The sequence below is a fragment of the Aphelocoma coerulescens genome, chromosome 12 (assembly GCF_041296385.1).
Source record: "Aphelocoma coerulescens isolate FSJ_1873_10779 chromosome 12, UR_Acoe_1.0, whole genome shotgun sequence".
In the NCBI taxonomy this organism is placed as follows: domain Eukaryota; kingdom Metazoa; phylum Chordata; class Aves; order Passeriformes; family Corvidae; genus Aphelocoma; species Aphelocoma coerulescens.
The window spans coordinates 2,698,982-2,718,485 of record NC_091026.1 but is presented as its reverse complement, the minus strand read 5'-3'; the positions used below and the strand labels follow the sequence as shown (position 1 = coordinate 2,718,485).

The 19,504-nt window shown below is 46.8% G+C and overlaps 1 long non-coding RNA gene across 5 annotated transcripts; it reads left to right on the top strand.

The window, feature by feature from the left end:
* Window positions 1–1,579: 1,579 nt before the first annotated feature.
* LOC138117489 (uncharacterized) lies at window positions 1,580–15,446 on the top strand. 5 transcript variants are annotated; one of them, XR_011154662.1, is made up of 4 exons: window positions 1,580–1,747; window positions 12,110–12,163; window positions 13,101–13,176; window positions 14,590–15,446. It is a non-coding gene; the product is annotated as an uncharacterized lncRNA (long non-coding RNA). The 5 variants fall into 5 exon arrangements; XR_011154663.1 differs by having other exon boundaries at window positions 1,580–1,798; XR_011154664.1 differs by lacking the exon at window positions 12,110–12,163.
* The last annotated feature ends 4,058 nt before the right edge of the window (window positions 15,447–19,504 follow it).

Here is a 19,504-nt window from a genome sequence, read left to right as displayed (position 1 = left end):
CAACCCAAATTTTTCTCTGATCCTTTCTTCTGTCTCTGGCTCGTGTACAGGGAGAAATTCTCGCTTTAATACCCCATAGACTTATGAAAAATTCTGCTCTTGCACCCTGAGGCATCCCATTACACAGCAGCCTGCAACTGAGGAAATGAAGTTCTTAAAGGCTCTTTCTCATCTTGACTGCCCAAGCCTGGCTCTAATAGGGAAAACGTGCTATGGATTTTGACAAACCCTTTCCACTCCCCTCTGGCTGTGCCACTCCTGGGTGCCTCTGTGCTGTTTTACTCTGTGCCAGAAGCCACAGCCAGAGCCCTGTTTCTCCCAGGATGTTGCTGGCAGCGGATGGAGAGGCTCCTTCCACACTGTGATGAGCTCCATGGCTTTTAAAATTGCGGAATCCTTGTGTCACTCCATAAAGATAATCAAGAATCCCCTGCTAGCAGTGGCTAATGACAAAGTACTGGGGTGTTCTTTCTGTAAATCCAGCCCCTCAGCCCCCTCTCCATTCCCAGCACTTCCCACGGCGCTCTGGAAGAGGCACAGCAGCTTTTCCTCAATATTGTTGTAAAGCATCTTCTGAGGAGCACGGAGAGGCCGGGCTGACAGCACCCCCTTCCTCACCCCAGCCTCGCAGATGAATCATCCCTCCCCTCTTCCCAAAGGGCTGGAAGCTGTCGGCATGAAGGCATGCCATGCTCAAAAGAGCAAACAGCAGCTATTCGGGCAGACACCTCCAGGGCCAGGGCTAAGTTTGGCAGCAGCAGTGACGTGGGACTTGGCTGTGCTCTGCTCAGCACTGGTGGCACAGCCCTGGCACCCCCACACACAGGGATGGATCCCTGCGGAGCAGGGAATGGGGCACAGCCAAGCCATGGCCCCTTGTGCCTTTGCAGGCAGCCAGAACAGGCTTTCTGTGGGTTATTCACTCGTGACAGGGGGGTCAGGGCTGTGCTTGTGCTCACAGCCCGCCGTGGGTCAGCACAGCCTGGCTGGAGCAGCAGGAGCTGAGCTGTGCCTGTCTGGAGACACTCAGCTCTCCTCCCAGCCTGCCCCCAAATCACCTTTGAAGGACAAATGTTTAAACTCCAACAGGAACCTGGCCGGGAATTATTTTGGGCTTTATCAGTTTGCCTGGCTTTGGTGTTTAGGGTTTTTTTTCTCCCAGTGAAATCAGCTTTGTTGAAATGCAGGCAAAAATCACAAGCCAAAAAAAGCAGGACCAGGACAGAAAAGAGAAATAGGAGCAGAATAGGCCATTAAGATAAACAGGAACAAGGAACCTCTGTATGCTGTTTGCAGGGATGCAAGCACGATGTGACACTTAAATCAGCCTTTGGTTTTTCCTGCTTATTTTTAGATATTATTTCCAGCAAAGCAGCCCAGGTTCTGCTTAAAAGTCTCTGCTTGTTTGCCAAGCTCTTTCCTGAGACTTCACAGGAAACCTTTTGGTTTGTTGAGGCACAGATTCCTCCTCCCCTCACCTCCTGTAGGTACCACTTTTGTCCTTCCCCTCCCATACACTTGAGCTTCCTCTTCAACATCTTCAGCTGCCAGTGCAGCCTCTGCCTCTGGAGCAGGAGGGGAAAGGGCTGCTGTTGGGGGGTATTGGCTAACTGGATTAATTAAAAGAACTTGGCAGCACATGGTGACCATGACTGGGGAAGGACAGTGAAGTGATAGAGAGAGAAGGCAGGAAAAAAGTGGTTTTTTTCTGAAGAAGGTGGAGAGAGGTGCCGTGGGACAGTTCTGGGTGAGTGCTGGAGCTCATGGTCTCCTCTCCTTGAGCACACAGCAAGGAGGGGTAAGAGCTTTTTTCTCAACTGGTTTTCTAGTGTTGTTACTTCTGGAGTTCAGGGGGTTTTTTTATGTGTTTCTGGGCTTTCTCAGAGGCCTTTGTGTGATCTGAATTGGCAAATTTTTTGCAGGTTTGTCCTCAATTATTCCCACCCTTGCCAAGACCAACCTCCTCAAACCCCTGTTTTTATCCACCCCACCCCTTCAGGTTCAGTTGTAAACCTGCTCTGTTTATTACAGTGCTGTTGCTAATTTAAAAATCCTAATTACTTTCATGATTCAAATGAATTGGTTTAAAATGGTTGCAATTTAAGGAATTTTTTCAGCAGATATTTACAAACCCACGTGTGTTTTTGTTGGGAATGTACCAGATTGTCTGGACTAATCCTCTTGTGCATCACTGGCCTGTTAGGTGTCCTTTGGGTTGGTGCCTCAAGGTAAACACAAGTTTTTATCTATTCAGCTGAAGGAGTTTGAGTTACCTGCATTTGTGTACAGCTCAGGGGTTTTGTATGAAATCATGCAATGCTATGGAAGCTGTGTTTTTAGCTCGGTTTTGGGAAGGAATCTGCAGGCAGGATGGGGTGAAGAGGCAGCACTGGGGGCAGGAAATGTGGTTCTGCTTCTCTGGGTTTGTTCCTAAATCAGTGTGGATATTTCATGGGCTGGTAGAACCATCTGAGGAACCCTCAAACTCAGGGAACGCTTTGCACACGGAATTCTGCTTTTATATGCAATTATCTGAGAGACATTATTTCTCCCTATCAAGAAGGAAACAGTGAGTGAAATCTGACTTTAAAATCGGATTTCTCCCAGCTGAAACTTCCATTTCAGAACAGAAATTGGAGGCAGCATTTTGTGCTGCGTGCCCTGTGCTGTGCAGGGAGGCAGCAGCTCCCTGGGGAAGGTTTCTGTGCTGCTGTGGGAGAGTTGAGGTGCAGGGTAACCTCAGCCTCGGGCTGCCCGGGCTCCAGAAGAACCTTTGAACAGAATTTCCGTGGTGCTGTGGGGACACCTTTTGGTTGGAAGCAGCCTGAGCCTGGGTTTGGCACCAAAGCCCACCTCACACCCGCTGCTCAGCCAGCACTACCACCAGCTTTTCCTACGTGGATTTGCACTGTCCCGTTCCATGTGATGAGATTTGCAAATCCCTTCTGCAGCTGCATCTCTTTTGGCGCAACTCTGAGGGTTTTTCTTCCAAAGCCTTGGTTCCCATATCATTAGGTGGCAGCACATGCCAGCATAAAATTTGTTTGTCCCCAGGGCTGGAAGATAGAGAGTCAAGAGAGTTCTCCTTGGATCTGCATCACAGTGCAAAGAATGCAGCGAGTCTTTACAAGAAGATATTTCATTATAACTTTGTAAAATTTCCATAAAGCTTCGTGCTGGAGCTGCCACTGAGACTTATAGAGATGTCTAAATTATGGGGAATAGTGTGTAATGTGAGGGAAAATGATGACAAGACATCCTGTGGGAAAGGCCACTGCCATAAATTTCATGTCTGGCTTTGTTGCTCAGTTCTGGTTACGTGAACCTGGAAAGGCAAATTCAAATTTGACTTTTTTTTGGTCCTCACTTTATTCTTGCTCTGTCTGAACCCTGCCCAATATTTCTGAAGAACATCTCAGAACATCCAGTCTGCACAACTACAACATCCCCACTGTCAGCCCATCCTCAGCCCTGGCTCATTGAATATCTGGGAATCAGAGCATTAACAGTTGAAGGAAACCTCCTCTTTAATTAGAAGCAGGTGTAATTAACACCTGTAGATAATTTTGGCTCCAGGCATGAGGTGATGAGGGGTAGGTAAAAAGCAGCAGGCAGAGGAAAATGGGAACAAGGTGCAGATTTTTATTTAACTCTGTGTGTGCTTGCATTTAAAGCAAAGCCTTCCCTATCTTTATGCATTCTTTGTGAACAGACTTGGAAAGCAGCTGTGTGAGAGGAAAAAAGCACCTGAGATGGGCCAGGCCATGGCTCAAAGGAGGGAAGTGAGGAATAGCTCACACTGAGGCTTCAGCTGAGAGGCTGTGGGAGTTACTGGGAGGTTTCTCATTCAGGAGTTGTGCAGCTGGACCTTTGGTGGTCTATCAAGGCCCTTCAGCTCTAATTTATGGGAATTCCTTGAAATGCCTAGCTTGGACCCTCAGGGTTTGCCCTGGGAATTCTGTGATCCTGCAAAGGAGCTGCATTGCTGAGCTTCTGTCAATATCAGTCAAAATCCCTCTGCTTTCTCCAGCCCCTTCTTTTCCCAGTCCTTGTTAATGCTTCCAAGCCTAGTCTTGGATTGGAGCCCCAAACATCCTCAAATAATCTGAATTGTCTTGTCACCTCTGACTAGAGTATTTCTTTGTCAGACAGGAATAAATAGGTATCTCTTAACGATTTCACATGGAAAGTTAATTACTACAGCACAGCTCTGAAAAAAGAGCCTGATTTGCAATCCTGAGGTGGCCTTCCTTCCATTACTACTAATAAACCATAAAAGCTGGTGACTATTTAAAGCCCCAAATTCCCCACGCTTTTCTCCTGACAAGCTTGCACGTCGATTCTGACATGCAGACTGACAGCTTCATGGCATTTTGGAATGTTCCAACTACACTGAGGATGTGGTACTATTTATTTCAGTGCCCCCATTCCCAGAGCAGCCACTGACTCACAAAAAAAAGCTAAGAGCAATATTTGGCATTTGTTTCCTGAGCAGTACAATTTGCCTGGTTCATTAACCTTTATGTAGATGTAAATCCTGAGTCTGACATGGTTATTTTTGGGGAGCATGTCAAAACCAGATTTGTCTGTCTGAGCAACATTTGCTTCAGAAAAATGTTTGAAATTGCTTCAGCAATTTTGTCTTTTCAAGCAAATTTTGCATTGGATGTTAAGCTGTGTCTGTGTTGCACTTTCGGATCTTTAGCACCATTAAACTTGCAGAACAAAGAGTGTCTAAAGCACCAGCTGGGTGACTGTGTCCTGTATCTGTTGGACCAGAAATGTTCTTTTCTTGGGCAGCACAGCAGATTGATGGAGGCTGAGCCTAAATTCTGCTGTCACTTGTACCTGGATGTGCCACCAGCACTGGCTTAGTGGCTGGGCTCGGTCTTAGGGGGCATTTCCAACCTAAACGATTCTATGATGGTTCTGCCATCCCTCAATACCTTTTGTATAACTTTCTCCCTGTTTTACCAAGGACTGTGTGGGAAAGGAAATAGGCAGAGAGGGAAATCCACTGGCCTGTTGTGTTCTTACTGTCCAGGCTTTGTCTCACCCCTTGTTTGACCCCAGCTCTGCCTCCCCACTCCAGCGGCTCCTTCCTTGGAAAAGCTGCTGCTCAAAACACCAAATTTCCTCTGCCTGGGGCTGAGCCCTTCTCTCCTCCCCACAGCAGGAATTGCCTCAGGAATGGTCCCCTCAGTGCCCTGCTGGCTCTGGGCAGCCCCAGCAGCTGGATCAGCCCCCGCTGGGGCAGATGGAGCCTCCAGCTGCTGCCGGGGCCCTGCGTTGGTTCCACCTCAGTTGCCATCCTGACCTCAACACTGGCCCCTTGCTCCGAGTCCAGGGCTCATTTTGGTTTCTCTGGCTGCCTGGTGAAGATGCTTTTTGGAGGATTTCGAGAGCAGGATGGGAAGGAAGTACAGCCCATAATCCTAGGAAGGACGGGATCTGATTTAACACCTTCTCAGTGGGGAGCTCAGCTAGAAACATCAGAAAAGTTGCAAAATGTGAAACCTGAACATGGGCTCCCCTCTGCCAGGCTTGGAACTGAGCCAGATCCTCCCTCTGTGTCCTTCTTGTGCTGCTCTTTGCAGCACCAGATTACACTGAGGAACTGGGCTCGGGTGGGAGCACATTCTCCACATCAATGCAAAATTTGTTTTAAATAAAAATGTTTGCTGGACAGAGCTTGGTTCTGCCACCCTGCCTGAGGTGTGCTCTCCTGCTGGAATTGGCTGAGAGCTTTGGCCTGTCTGTAGAAGCTGAATGAAACCATGGATTAATCTGGAACGTGAACATGCAGAAGCAGCAGGACAGGTTATAACTCGTACTGGAATGGCAAAACTTGTCCAAGTTGGTCCAATGCCTCCTTTCTGTTGGAGCCTTCCCTACTTTTAGTGTCTCTTGTGTGGAGAAGTGTTTTTTGGCTCCATGTTGGTCTTTTTATCATTAAAGAATTAGTTGAGGTGGGTTCTTTTGCCAGGGCTTGGAGCAAGATGTGCACAGGGATCTGGTTTTGAGGTTCTGAAGACTTTTCTGTCAGCACAGCTGGGTTAAAAAGCTGTGCCAGAAGAGAGAAGGCTTTCCCAGGTTTAACTCTGCAGTTCCCAGCAGAGTGTGTGGTAATTGCATTAATGGGGTTTGGTGAGGTGATGTTTTAAACCTGACTTTGAAACCAGTGAGCTGGGTTTTCCAGATCCCGCTCTTCCGAAGTTTCCACAAATTCCATAATCAAATGGACAGTTCTGCTTTCTCAACACCAGCAGGTAACTTATGTAAATACATTATCAGTTTCCATGTCCTACTTTAACCTGAAGAGTTCAACTGATGCATTTCCTTCTCCTACCCTGGTTACTGACCTGATCCTGAGCAGAAATGTTTGCACTGCTGGTACTGCTTAAATAGGGATTTCTCTGCTTTGTGCTGCCACAAACAAGAAAACTTAAAATGCCACTGGATGTCACTCTAACAAAGCTCAACGTGCTCTGGCAATCCAAATCTTTACATTTCCGTTGTAAATCAGGGCCTCTTAAACTCTGGGCTCCTCAGCAAAAGGGGATGAAGTAATTCAGATGTTCCCACATAGAACCTGTAGATAACTCAAATGTTTTATCAGTCAAAAGACTCCCAGGTTTCATTCTGGGTTTTTGTATCATCCTGGAGGTTTCAGGATTTCTTTCTAGAGCCTCACTTTGCTGCAGGGGTTGTTTTGGGTGCAGAGGGAAGGAAAATGTCAACTCTGACTATTTTTGTGTCCCATTTCCTTACATGTTTAAGAGTTTCAGTGCAGAGTGTGGAAGCTGAATGTTCAAATCAAGTAAAAAAATCAATAATATCTAACCCTGTCCTCAGCTTTCCATTTTCAAAGAGTGACAAGAAGGCAAAAGCTAATTTAGCTCAGGGACTGTCATTATGAAATTCAAATGTGAAATGTCTCTGTAGAGAAGTGACTCTCCTGAGGACAAGCAACAAGTGATGGGGTTGAGTTGCTGCGCAGAGAACTTGAGCCACAAATCAGCCAAAGTCATAATTTGAGGGTGGGTGCTCCTAAGACAGATAGAGAATCATCCTTTCAGATGCTTGGCGGGGTGGAGAAGCACTAAGGTGCACCAGAGGAGCACCTCCACTCATGGAATACTTTAAGATAACTTGGATAATACCTTTTAAATTATCCAGGGGTGACCTCTTGACCTCTGCTGAACACAGCTGTGGTGATTCTCCCACCCTGCTTAACCTTTATAAACCACTGACCACTGTCACTCAGCCTGGACTGGTTCTCCCTCCCTCTTCCACACCCTTTTAGTCCCACTGTGAGAAAAGCTGCTGAAATATTTGCACAGAGGCTGCAGCCACTGCTTCAAATCTAAATAGACTCACCAATTACTCCTAAAACATACAAGATAGCTGGAAAATCCAGTAAGTGCTGTTAAAAATGTAAGTTCTGTGGCAAGCTGGATAATTTCCCCATGTATTACAATAGAATGGAATGTCAGGGCACTGTACAAAATTTTAATTACATAATTAGCTGACTGAGTCACACAAGTTTCTCTCTTAACTTGAGCCCTGCTGCAGAGTGGTTTGGCATGCAGGAAGCTGTTTCCTGGTGGAAGTTCCTCTGGAATTCTGGTGCCGGTAGGAATCTCAGAGGAACCATCCTAGAAATTGTGGTCTGGGGCTCTTTTGGGAGAGGAGATGCAAGATGAGGTGAGATGGGTGGTGTCAGACAGCTCCTGCTGCAAGGGGGTGATTCCTTTGTGCAATTCATGACCTGCAGCTGACTCAGTGACTCCAAGAGAAAAATCTCTGAATTCCATTACCCAGCTCATCTCTGGGAAATCAATGGATGTCTCCCTGGTGACATGTAAAGAGCTCAGCCCTTTTAACAAGTGTTGGGGAAGGGCCTTCATTTCCCCCATGTGCCTCTTTATCAACTCATTTAAATGGGCAGGGAAATGCAGCCCTTGGATGTGTCCAAAGGCTTGTTAATACAAAATGTGAGACTCACAGACCTCCTTTCCAGGGAAAAACCCCAAATCCTATCCCTTTCTGTTCATGTCACTCAGCCTGTCAGCAAAGAGAGGATGTGCCTGTTTTTCTGAAAATATTCCCCCTGAGATTTTATTTCTCATTTTTGAGGTTGTGCCCCTTAAAGAGGCTCTGGGGGTTGGTGTGGCCACAGCCAGAACCCCATTTACACCCTTTTAGAAGGGCTGGATGTGCTCAGCTCCGTTTCAAATCCAGGTTTGGGGTTTGGGAGGGGATGTGGTGGGAAAAGGCTGCAGAGAGCAGAGCCAGCCCCACAGGTCTGCAGTGCTGCCAGCCAGAGAGGAAGCGTGCTCTGATGTGGCTTTGATGTGGTACCACCTTCTGCCCCAGCTGGGGAGGGCCAAAATTGAACCTGGAGGGATGGAAGGCTGCTGCAAACTCCTCTGAAAGGACTCCAACACTAGGGATGCTTTTTTGGGGTTCTCTGATACCCTTTCAAATGCTTAACTGCTGGGGGGGTGGGAAATAGAAGTTCTGTGAGGCAGCAGTGACACAGTGAATGCTTTTTTCTCCCTTTTGCATTGGATTATTGGTTGTTTTAACACCACAGAGGTGTCTTGCTTCATTCCCTAAGCAATTCTGGCCTCGTTTAGCCATAAATACATTAAAACCTGGCCTTGCTTTGGCAACTCCCTGTCTGGTTCTGTCTTTCTTTTACTGCACTTCCTCAAGGTTGGAGTAAAACAGCAACAAAAATAAGGATTGATTTGTACCAGGTAGTTGTGGTGCATTTCAAGCTATTTTGGTTGCTTTCCTGATTAGGAGCTTGATTACACTGGCTGATTGTTGGTGCATTTTACTGCAAGTTTTACAAACCACAGCTGGCTCCAGTGGCCCTAAACATCATTTACCTGCCTGAAGCAGCAAAGAAAGCCCTTTCTGGAAGTCCTTTTAGGAAAGGATCAACTCCTTGCATTATTTTGGCATTCTTGCCGTGCCAAAACCTTACAGGGTTTGGAGTTGTTTGCTATGGGACATGCTGTGGGTGATTGTTGGTGCAGAAGGAACACGAGAGGCTTTGCCTGAAGCTTGGCCTCCTCAGTCCTGATCTGTGAATGTCACACAAAACCTGAAATCCCCCCAGCTCCACCTAAACTGGTTTGCAGTTCATATAAACACCCCCTGAGCTGGGATCCCAAACAAAACCAGGATTGGAGCAAGTTTTCCAGCCAGGTGAGGCTCCTTTCTGCTCCAAGGGATGAATTTGGTGGCCCTGCAGGCACCACCTGTCCTCCTGCACCTGGGGAGTTTCATAACCCTCAGAAATCCGGATGAACACATCCAAAAGGAAATCTGCAGGGTGAGTGGTCTAGAAAAGGCTTCCCGTGAAAAGTTTCTGGTGGCTCCAGGAAAATCTGCTTAAGAGATTTCATGGAAATCTTCCTGCTTCATTTAGCAGAGCTCTTAAAGTGGGGAGATGGTTCTTCTGGGCTGAGTTTAATTTTGTATCTGCAGTGGGTTGTGGAGGGTTTGTAAGAGCTCTCCTGGAAGCAGGTGGAGCTGCAAATTTTGCCCTCAGCCTGATGTGGTCAAAAGTTTATGGAATTCTTGTGCCTATTTAAGCTCATGCAGATTGAGATTTTTCATTATCAAATTTGCTTTATTATGTCAGAAGTCCAGGCAGATCCACAGCCCCAGAGCCTGCTGTGCACAAGGGACTGTGGTTTGGGTGGGAAGGGGCTCTAAAGGCTATTTCTGCCATGGGCAAGGACATCTCCCACCAGACCAGGCTGCCCAGAGCCTCATCCAGCCTCTCTGGGATGTTCCCAGGGATCAAAGCATCTATAACCTCTGGGTAATCTGGTGTTACACCATTTTCACATAAAGAAAAAATTCTGGAAAGCTTCTGAGTTAGTTCAAACCTGCCCCAGGACAGCCCTGTTGTGTTTGGATGTCCCAATTCCTGTTAAAAGCAGAACATTACCGGCATTAGGAGCAGAGTTATCTTATTTTTAGGTCCTTGACGTGTTCACCTACGGAAAAATACATCATCCTTTTAAAACCTTTCCGAATATCACTCGAAGCCTAGACACAGGTGGAAGGTTTGGGCTGGTTTCTTCTCTTGTGGTTTGCTCACATCTAACTGTGCTGTCACTGATGGGAGACACAGCTCAGTAAACGTGAGGGGATTTCGGTCTAAACTGAAATCCGGGCAAGATGAGGCCTTGGCTTTTTTTCACTTCTGCATTACAAGTATCCAGTTATCTGTGGGTTTAGATAAAGATTTCCTGCAGCTGTTATCAGTGAGAGGCTGGCAATAAGAGCCAGCACACGGAGCTCTTGCAGAGCAAAAATATTGGTTTTGGGAGAGCACTTGGTATTGTTGGAATCCTGTTGAACACTTCAAATTACAGCAGCTTCTCCTGAGAGGAGCAAGCAGATTGCAGCCACCTCTTGTCCTCTTCTAGCACTTCTTAAGTGAAAGCCTCCAAAACCTTGACTGACTGTGCATTGTGGTAAAATTGAGATGCTCAGTTTATTTCTGCTTGCTGTCTGAAGCCCCTACTGCCCTGTAATTTGAATTTTTACTGCTGGCAGTAGTTCCTTTAGGCTCTTCTCACTGCCTGAGTGCTGACCTGGTTAAATGTCTGCATGTCTGAGCACACCCAACCATTGAAAATGAATCATAAATAGTAATAAATAGTAGATTAATAGTAAATAGATAGCAAAAGATTCTTAGCCAGTCTCCTTTCAGATGACACGTAAGCTTTGCTCAGGTAAAAGGGTGTTGGAGCAGTGAAAGCTCACTTGTTTCATGACCCAAAGTATTTTGATTTTTCACTTGTCTGAGCCAAGGTATTGACCAGAGTGCCATCAGTTCTTTAATATCACTTTATTTGTGTTGGGGCTTAAATTCCAGCTGTTACATGCAGTTTTCACTGGCAATACTTGAGGGGTTTCTTCCCTTCTCATAGTAAATATTCCAGTAGCTTCCCATAAAAATCCCGTGGCCTCTGCCCACCACAAACCAGGTATTTCACACATTAAATTGACTAACATCTTCAAAGACTGACGCAGAGCCAGCTAATTCTTAAATTAAATCCATCGGCATCTAACATGGAGATCCACATCATGTGTGTTTAGGAATAACTTTTGGGATTACTGGGAGTTTCTCAAGTAGGACAAAGCCTTCCTGCAGCCCAGGGGCCAACCTGAACTGTGGAAGCAACAACTGCTGACCAAGGGATGAATTCACTGGAATGCTTTCCCCAGGCTGTGTCTCTGACCTAGAAACAGCTCTGGGCTCATCAGTTGTTGCATTAAGTATCCAGTGCTTGTGAGGGAAAATTATACCCTGAACATCCCCTAACTATAGATTAGAGAAGTGGTGAAGCAGTTTTATTTCTGGAAATGTATAATCTTCTTACATTAACCTCGTGCCTTTGTGGAGAGGATTGCTTGCACTGAGTGGCTGGGGCTGTGACAGGTTTGCAAGGAGAGAGTGCTGAGCGTGGTGCCTGCTCCCAAATTGCCTTCCCAGTTGCTTGGGAACAGATGCTGAGCTCCCGGAGGGCTGGGAGCAGTGGGATTGTCTGTCGGGGGGAAACTGCTGCCTGTGTCCTTGGACAGCCTTTCTGGAGGCCTTCAGAGTGGGGAAACCAAACCCCACTGCTCTGGAAATAAGATATTTTAAATATTTATCAATATTACGAGTTTTGGGTTCAGGGGATGGTGGTGGTTGTGGAGTTTGTTCTCTGTAGGCATTTCTTAGGCAGTTATGAAGGCTGGGAAGGTGAACTCACTGCTCACTTGTCCCTCAGCTCCTCAAATCTGGCCTTGAGTCAGACAAAATAGGAGAATTCTTACTTGCTGTGTTGATGGGTGATTAAACTGTTCAAACTTATACAGAAAAAAGTTCACTGGGCCTGGTTAAAAAATGGTCACCCCAGAAAACTGAGCAAACTGAGAGATCACAATCTTTTATGTCATTGATGCTCTTGCTTGGCTCAGATTAATTATAAATTGTAATGGGTTTGGCCATATTAAAACCCCTGTATCATCCCTGATGATGTGGCATCTTCCTGCATCAGTGATGGAGCTGGAATCTCTGTCTTTGCAGGACACCTCTGTGGTTGGTAATCTCATCAAACAGCCACTGAAGGCACAGGTTCAGGTCAGTGTCTCCAGAGGGCATCAGGGCAGCTCTTCCTGAGGATGCCCATTTACAGGAGTTAATGGAAACCTGGGTTTTAGCAGATGGCTTTTCAGCTGAGGAAGATTCCTGGGTTTCTGGTGCAGGAATGCAAGGCTGTCTTTGGAAGCTATTCCAGTAGGTAACCACCTTCCCAAAATCCAGCATAATTTAGCTTCCAAGCAGAGCAGCAGCTCTCCAGCCCAGGTGATAAAAGCTTCTCCCGTTGCACTGGCTTTGCAGCAAAAGAGAATTAAACACTGGGGTTTTGTGGAAAGGAGGGGGAGATTCATCTAATCCTTTCATCACAGACTGAAATCACTCTGCAGCACCAGTCAGGTGACTGAACCAGACACAGCTGAAAAAGGAGGGAGGTGAGGAGCTTTAACTCTGTGCTGGCGAAGAAGAAACTCCGAGAGGTTTTCAGAGACAGGAGTCCAGCCCTAAATTTCTGTTCACCAAATAACCCATCAGTGAATGTGGCAGCCTAAGAACCATGTGAGCATTCTTGTCTCCTCTGCAACTTGGATTTCCAAAGGATACCTCAGGTTACCTACCTGAGAGTGAGGAGATGGACAAATACATCTTCAAATGAATCCCTGAGAAAACATTGGGAAGGGTGGGCACAACCAACTTGAGCAAAATGATGGCTCCAGGAAAAATATACAACATTGCTTAGGGCATTTTTATAATATTTACAGGAGCCTGGAGTGGCAGGCCAAGGGGGAGTGGCTTCAAGCTGACAGAGAGTAGGTTTAGATTAAATATTAGGAAGAAATTCCACCCTGTGAGGGTGGGGAGACCCTGGCACAGCTGCCCAGAGAAGCTGTGGCTGCCCCTGGATCCCTGGAAGAGTCCAAGGCCAATCTTCTGCAGTTTATTCTCTCTACCTTAAAACTGCCTTTTCTTTTTACTCCAGACAGCTCCAGAGGAATGGCTTCTGGAACCTGGGCATGAAAAGTGAAACCCAAACACATGGCATAAACCATGCTTTGGTGAGAACACTGAATAAACTATTTGATAGCAATTGAAAGTTCTGATGAAACTCACACGTGGTGTGAGATAAGACATTTTGTGGCCATTTTTGTATTGGGCAAATAAGGACCAACATTATTTCACAAAGTTATCTCCAGCTGAGCAAAACACTTGAGTGTATTCTTAATTTTAAGCCCACAAATAGATATATATCACTTCACTTTCTGCTCTTTATTGCTGTGTAAAATCCTGAGCTCCTTTCTCAGAGATTTTTACTTCTTATTTTTTCTAATCAGGCAAAACTCCCAATAATTCCGCCCCACTCTTGAGGCATTATGCAGGCTATTTATAGCTGCTTTTAACAGAAATAACTTGGACAAATCCAGCGTGCAGAGACTTCCAAGCAGCAGCAGCAGGGTGCAAAGTTCCCTCTGCCTCTTTTCTGCAATTCCACAATGGAAACTGGAAGGGCAAATCAGGTGATTCAGAACCCGTGCAGGATCCTGTGTGCAGCTGGCAGGGGTGTGCTGGGGAATGGAATCATGGAATGGGGTAAGGGTGGAAAAGGCTTTAAGACTGAATCCAATCATTAATCCAGCACCACTAAACCATGGCCACAAGTGCCACGTTCAAATCCTTTGAGTGATTCCACCACTGCCCTGGGCAGCCCCTGCCAACGTCTGACCGCACTTTCAGTGAAAAAAAATTTCTTATATCCAATTTAAACCTTCACTGGTGTAACCTGAGGCTATTTCTTGTCCTGCCCCTTGTTCCTTAAGAGAGGAGATCAACTTCCACTTTACTACATCCCCTTTTCAGGGACTTGTGCAGAACCACAAGGTCCCATCTGAGCCTCCTTTGCTCCAGGCTGAGCCCCTTTCCCAGCTCCCTCCGCCATTCCTGGGGCTCCAGCCCCTTCCCAGCTCCGTTCCCTGCCCTGGACACGCTCCAGCCCTTCAGTGCCCTTCTTGTCCTGAGGGGCCCAGAAGTGCCCCAGGATTTGGGGTGGTGCCTCAGCAGTGCCAGCACAGGGGACAATCCCTGCCCTGCTCCTGTGGCCTCACCATGGCTGGCACAGCCCAGGGGCCATTGGCCTCTTTCCCCCCTGGGCACCCCTGGGCTCGTGTCCAGCCACTGTCCCCAGCACCCCCAGGGCCTTTTCCATCTTTTCACGCCCCAGTCTGCAGCAGACCCAAGGGCAGGACCCACACAAAGCTCCTCAGTTCACGGATCCAGCCTGTCCAAATCCCTCTCTGAACAGTGAGATCTGCTGGTCCCTGCCTGAATTGTGAATTGCATTTGTAAAATTTAGCCTGGTTTGGAATGAAAAGAGAAGGTTCACCCACATACAATAACTTCAGGGGGTGATGGATGGATTTAGCTGGAACAACCTGCTCTAAAAATAGATCTCTGGTTCTCTTATTTTGGCACAGGAACAATGACATGTGGGAAGAGGAGAAGGAGCCTGAGAAACTCCACATCCCCTGCTCCCAGCTGAGCTCAGAGGCAAGCCTGGAAAGTCTCACCCTCCCAAATTCTCCAGCCAGGGGTTTATCTGAAAATATCTGAGAACAGCTTTCTCTTTGTCTGGGGTTCCTAAGGAAATGCATCTTGGAAGTTTTGACACTCATTTCTCATCGTGCTCTCAGCCATCCTTGCACTTGGTAAAGTTCAGGTGGATAAGGGAGGGGAACAGAGGGCTTAAGACACCGAGTTCTTATCAGGGTTCTGAAAATATGTGGCCAAGGAGAGAAGAGCCAACCTATCAAAGATGCTGTGTTTATAGGAATGAAATCTCTTTTCTCACAGAGGGAAAAGCTGCACTGTCATGTTTGACATAAGAAAACTGACATGGAAGGAAGGTGTTGAAAATTCCAGTCAAGGGAGACTCTGGAATGCTTTTGTGGCCTCAAAGAAGTCAAAGCTGAAAGGAGCTCTTTGGAAATCACAGCCCTAGAATTGCTGTAATCTTCGTAATAGCTCTTTTATGACAATTTCCCACTGGTTTCAAACCATGGAACACTACTAGTAGGAGAATGGGAATACCTGTTCTTCTGAAGAACCTTTCCTTCTTATTCTTCACATAAATAAATCACTTAGAGAAAAAAACCAGACAGGTTTTCAACACGTGCAATCCTAATAAAAAAGGGACACATCAAAACGTGAAGTGGGCAACGAATACTCACGTGAGGTTCTTGAATATTTGACACTTTTTACTATTTTACACTTTTCCCAACTCCTTTGTCGTTAATGCAATGGAACAGTGAATGAATTTGACATCATTGGTCAGTGATATGATAAATGCCATACCTAGCACTGAAATGTGACTGTGGGGTTGAGTTTCCAAGCAGTTTGGTATCCCTGGCACGGCCCTGGGGTGAGACCTGACTGAGGCTTTATTTGGTTGCCTGAATTAGTCCCAGAGTCAGTGTGAGCTTCACACTCAGAGCAAATTTAGACAACAAAGAAAGTCTAAGTTCACTCACAAAGTACTTATAAAATGTGAAGAAGGTCTAAATTTTATATAAAGCACACTTTGAGTCTGAATTAAACCCCACTTGAGCATCAGAGTTCCTTTTGTACTTCTGTCTCTGCCATAACTGAAGGAAGGTGATGGTACATTTTTTCCCTTTGTTTGTTTGATAGCAAAAATAGTACTTTTTCAGAAAAAAAGAAAACATTTGCAAGGCATTTCACTAAAAAACAAACAACCCACTGTTGTGAAGGTTTTTGTGTTGGTGTTCTTTTCACTAAAAAATAAAAAAGCAGAGGAGGATCTGGGTTGCAAACTCCAGAGCAAAACTTGAGCTCTTCTGTGATAAAGGGATCTCTGCACCCTGACCTTTCTTCAGCTGCCTCACTCCAGAAGATAATACTGTTTGCAGTATTATGGTCTGGACAGATGCTCATTTAAAATGTACTCAATATTTCTGTTCAGCTGCTGGTTGTGCATTCAGCCCAGCTGTGAGCACCTCTGGAGGGCTGGCCCTGCTGGAGCTGCACAGGAATTTATCTCATTTCAGGGCCAAGCAAAACATAGGAAATTCCACAATAGACACCTATTGATAAAGAGAGTAGAAAGCACTTAATTATGGAATTAAAAGGCTAATTAATTGTCTCTCCCCATCAGCCTTGATTTGGGTGAATTGGGAGCAGTCACAAGAGGGTGGGGGCAGGAACAGGGGCTGGGTGTTGTCCCTGAGGGTTCAGGGTGACACATCCCCTGCACTCCCCGTGAGCCACCTGGGCACTGCCACTCAAGAGAAGGCCCAGGACACAGAGTTTTTCCCAGAAACGACTCCAGTGGTCTGGGCACAGTCCATCCCCTGCTTGGAGTGCTCCATCTGACACCCAGATGTCCTCAGGCCCCTGCATGGCACCCGTGCCACACAGCTCTGGGCTGTCACACAGCATTTCATGGGCAGAGCACTCACCAGGGCTTCAGTCCCTGCAGTGACAGGCCGAGGGGGAATGACTTCAAACTGACAGAGAGTAGGTTTAGATTAAATATTAGAAAGAAATTCCACCCTGTGAGGGTGGGGAGACCCTGGCACAGCTGCCCAGAGAAGCTGTGGCTGCCCCTGGATCCCTGGAAGAGTCCAAGGCCAATCTTCTGCAGTTTATTCTTTACCTTAAAACTGCCTTTTCTTTTTACTCCAGACAGCTCCAGAGGAATGGCTTCTGGATCCTGAGCATGAAAAGTGAAACCCAAACACATGGCATAAACCATGCTTTGGTGAGAACACTGAATAAATTATTTGATAGTAGATAATTGAACTGAAAAAGAAAAATCAAAACCAGACTAAAAGCTCTTCTCTTTGCTTTGCTGAGATGCTGTCCAAGAGAACGGGGCCTGAGCAGGTGTGAGGAGGAAGGCTTGGCAGGTTCCTTTTCTTAAGGAAGGGTGAGATGTGAACTTTTGTTCACACAGCTGTACATGAGTGACCAGGAGTGATGGGATGAAGGCTCAGATCCTCTCCTCTGGCCCAGGAATTGACACAGTGGCACTTGAGTGGCTGCACCTCTCAAGCTCATCCTGATCTGTTGGGGTGGATGAGGAGGAATCAGGATATGGAGCAAAGTCTGTCCCATCACCACGGCACTGGTGTAACACAGGAGCAGGGATCACACTGACGTGTTGGACATGTCCTGATTGTGCCAGATTTCTGCTTAAATCCAGCAGCTGTGCCTGTGCCATGGCTCTGCTGGGTCTGTGTGTGTGTGATCCGCTGGGATGTCCTGATCCCAGCCCAGTTCTGCTGCAGCTCCCTCTGGGCCAGTCCTGCTGGGCTGAAATCACTCTGGGTTTGCTGTGGGCAGTGGCACCAGCCTGCAGCCTCACCCTGTGCTTGGAAACCTAACCCAGATTCCACACCTGCCTCCACCTGGTGCTCCGGGGGCTAAAGTAGTGACTTGGTCTTGTTTGTGTTTGGGTGGAGAGGGTTAGCATGAGAGGGACCCAAAGTGCCTTTTTTTCAGAGCCAAAATAGTCGAGTTTCTCTATTAACGTCACTTCTAGCTCCTCACCTCAGAGAGCAGAATGCTAAACTGGAAATCCAAGTTAAGCAGAAGAAAAGGCATCCAAAATGAGTCCCTGGCCAGCAAACCCAGCGTCCTGCTGCAGGTCTGAGCCCTGCTTCTGTGTGCCCAGGACAAGAGCTGACCCCGGAGTGATGACCCCAAGCTCCTGCTCCCCCAGAAGCAGCCCCAGGCTGGGCTCTGCTGCCTCCATCTCGCTCTGCCCAAGGAAAGCAGCGTCAGCCCCTGCCTTTTGCATCCCTGTGCATTTTGCAAGCACTAAAGAGGGGCTGGAAGCTCAGAGCAGCTTTTCCCTCTCATCTCCATCGGCAGAGCTTCTCTTCTGTGTGCTCTCCACAAATTATGTGCATTTAAATGTGGAATGTCCTGGGTGCATCAGTTCTTTTACGCATTTTTTAATGCCATGCCACAATTCAGCCACGCATGCATGTGTGGAAGCTCATGCACACACCCAATCACACCAAGAGCTCCTTTTACTTCCCAGATTTTTTTTAACACACAAAATCAAGCCTACATTTTAGTCCCCACTGTAATTATAATCAACGTCTTCTTCTAGGGAGATAAAAAGAGAAAAGTGGGAATCAGGAAAAGGGAAATGTTACAAGCCTTTTCATTAGGGTTTTATGTATTTAAAGAATTTACATTTTTAACCAGTGGCAAATTTATTTCATACTCCATAAGCTCTGAGGATCCTTTGGGATAAACAGCACGAAAGCTGTCATTTGAGAACAATCATCTATTTTCTGTTTATTGAAAGTTTGCTTTTTTTTGTGCCACGGTGTTTTGCGCGGAGCTGGAAATATTTGTTCAAAATGATAATTGTCAAACTGCTCGTTCTGTTTGGGATTCACTTGTCAAAAAGAGCTGCCTCTGCTGTGAAAATAGAGGGAATGGTGCCAGCTGGTTTCTTTGGGATGAAGGTTGAAGCCGTCCCCAAGGCCAGGTGAGGTCCCATTGCAGTTTCCTGGCAGCCACAGCAGAGCCAGAGAGGAAAAGTTAAATCTGAGGAGAGGCAGCTGAAATCTGTGTGTGGAGAGCTCTGCAGATCGTGATGGCTGAAATTCAGGTTTAAGGTCATGGGTGGCCAGCTATTTTCAGCGGGAACTAATCCATTCCCCTGTGGAATGAGTGGAATCCTGCTTCCCATCCAACAGTGTTCCCATCACAGCTACTGCAAAGCCAGTCTGGGCTGGATCTTTGGGGGGTTTTGGTATGGAATACCCTTGAAATTCTGCAATCTGACTCCAGCTTATACAGGAGCATCTGGGCAAGGCTTAGCCTTTAGTCTGGGCTTTAGTCTTGGGTCAGGAGTGTGGTGTTCACCCAGGAACTGCACATGACAGGAGCACAAATAACATGAACGGGGCTGACCTCTGGCCCACCGTGCTGGAAGGAGCCATCCTGTCACTGCCTCTCTCCTCAGCTCCCAGCCCCTCTCTGTCCTTGTGTCCAAGCACCTGCTCAGGCACAGAGGCTTCACAAACTGGGGGCTTAGAGGTCCTGCTTGGTGTGAGCTGCACATCAGCAGATTCCAACCTTCTGGAAAAAGAATCCTCCGACTCCTGAAATAAATCTGCCTCTTACCTGGGCAGCCACGGGATGTGCAGGAGTAGGGATGTCCTAAAACTTTCCCCAAACACAAATTAAGGCCCAGTTCTAGGGTGTCCTGCACACCTTCTTGATTTAGTCACTGTAACTTCTGTGTCTCATTGATTCTTACTGTGCTGGCCATGGGATTGAGGAGCCCCAGGATTCTCTGACCCACATTTTGCATTTTAATATTAATAGAAGAAAAATATTTATTGTATC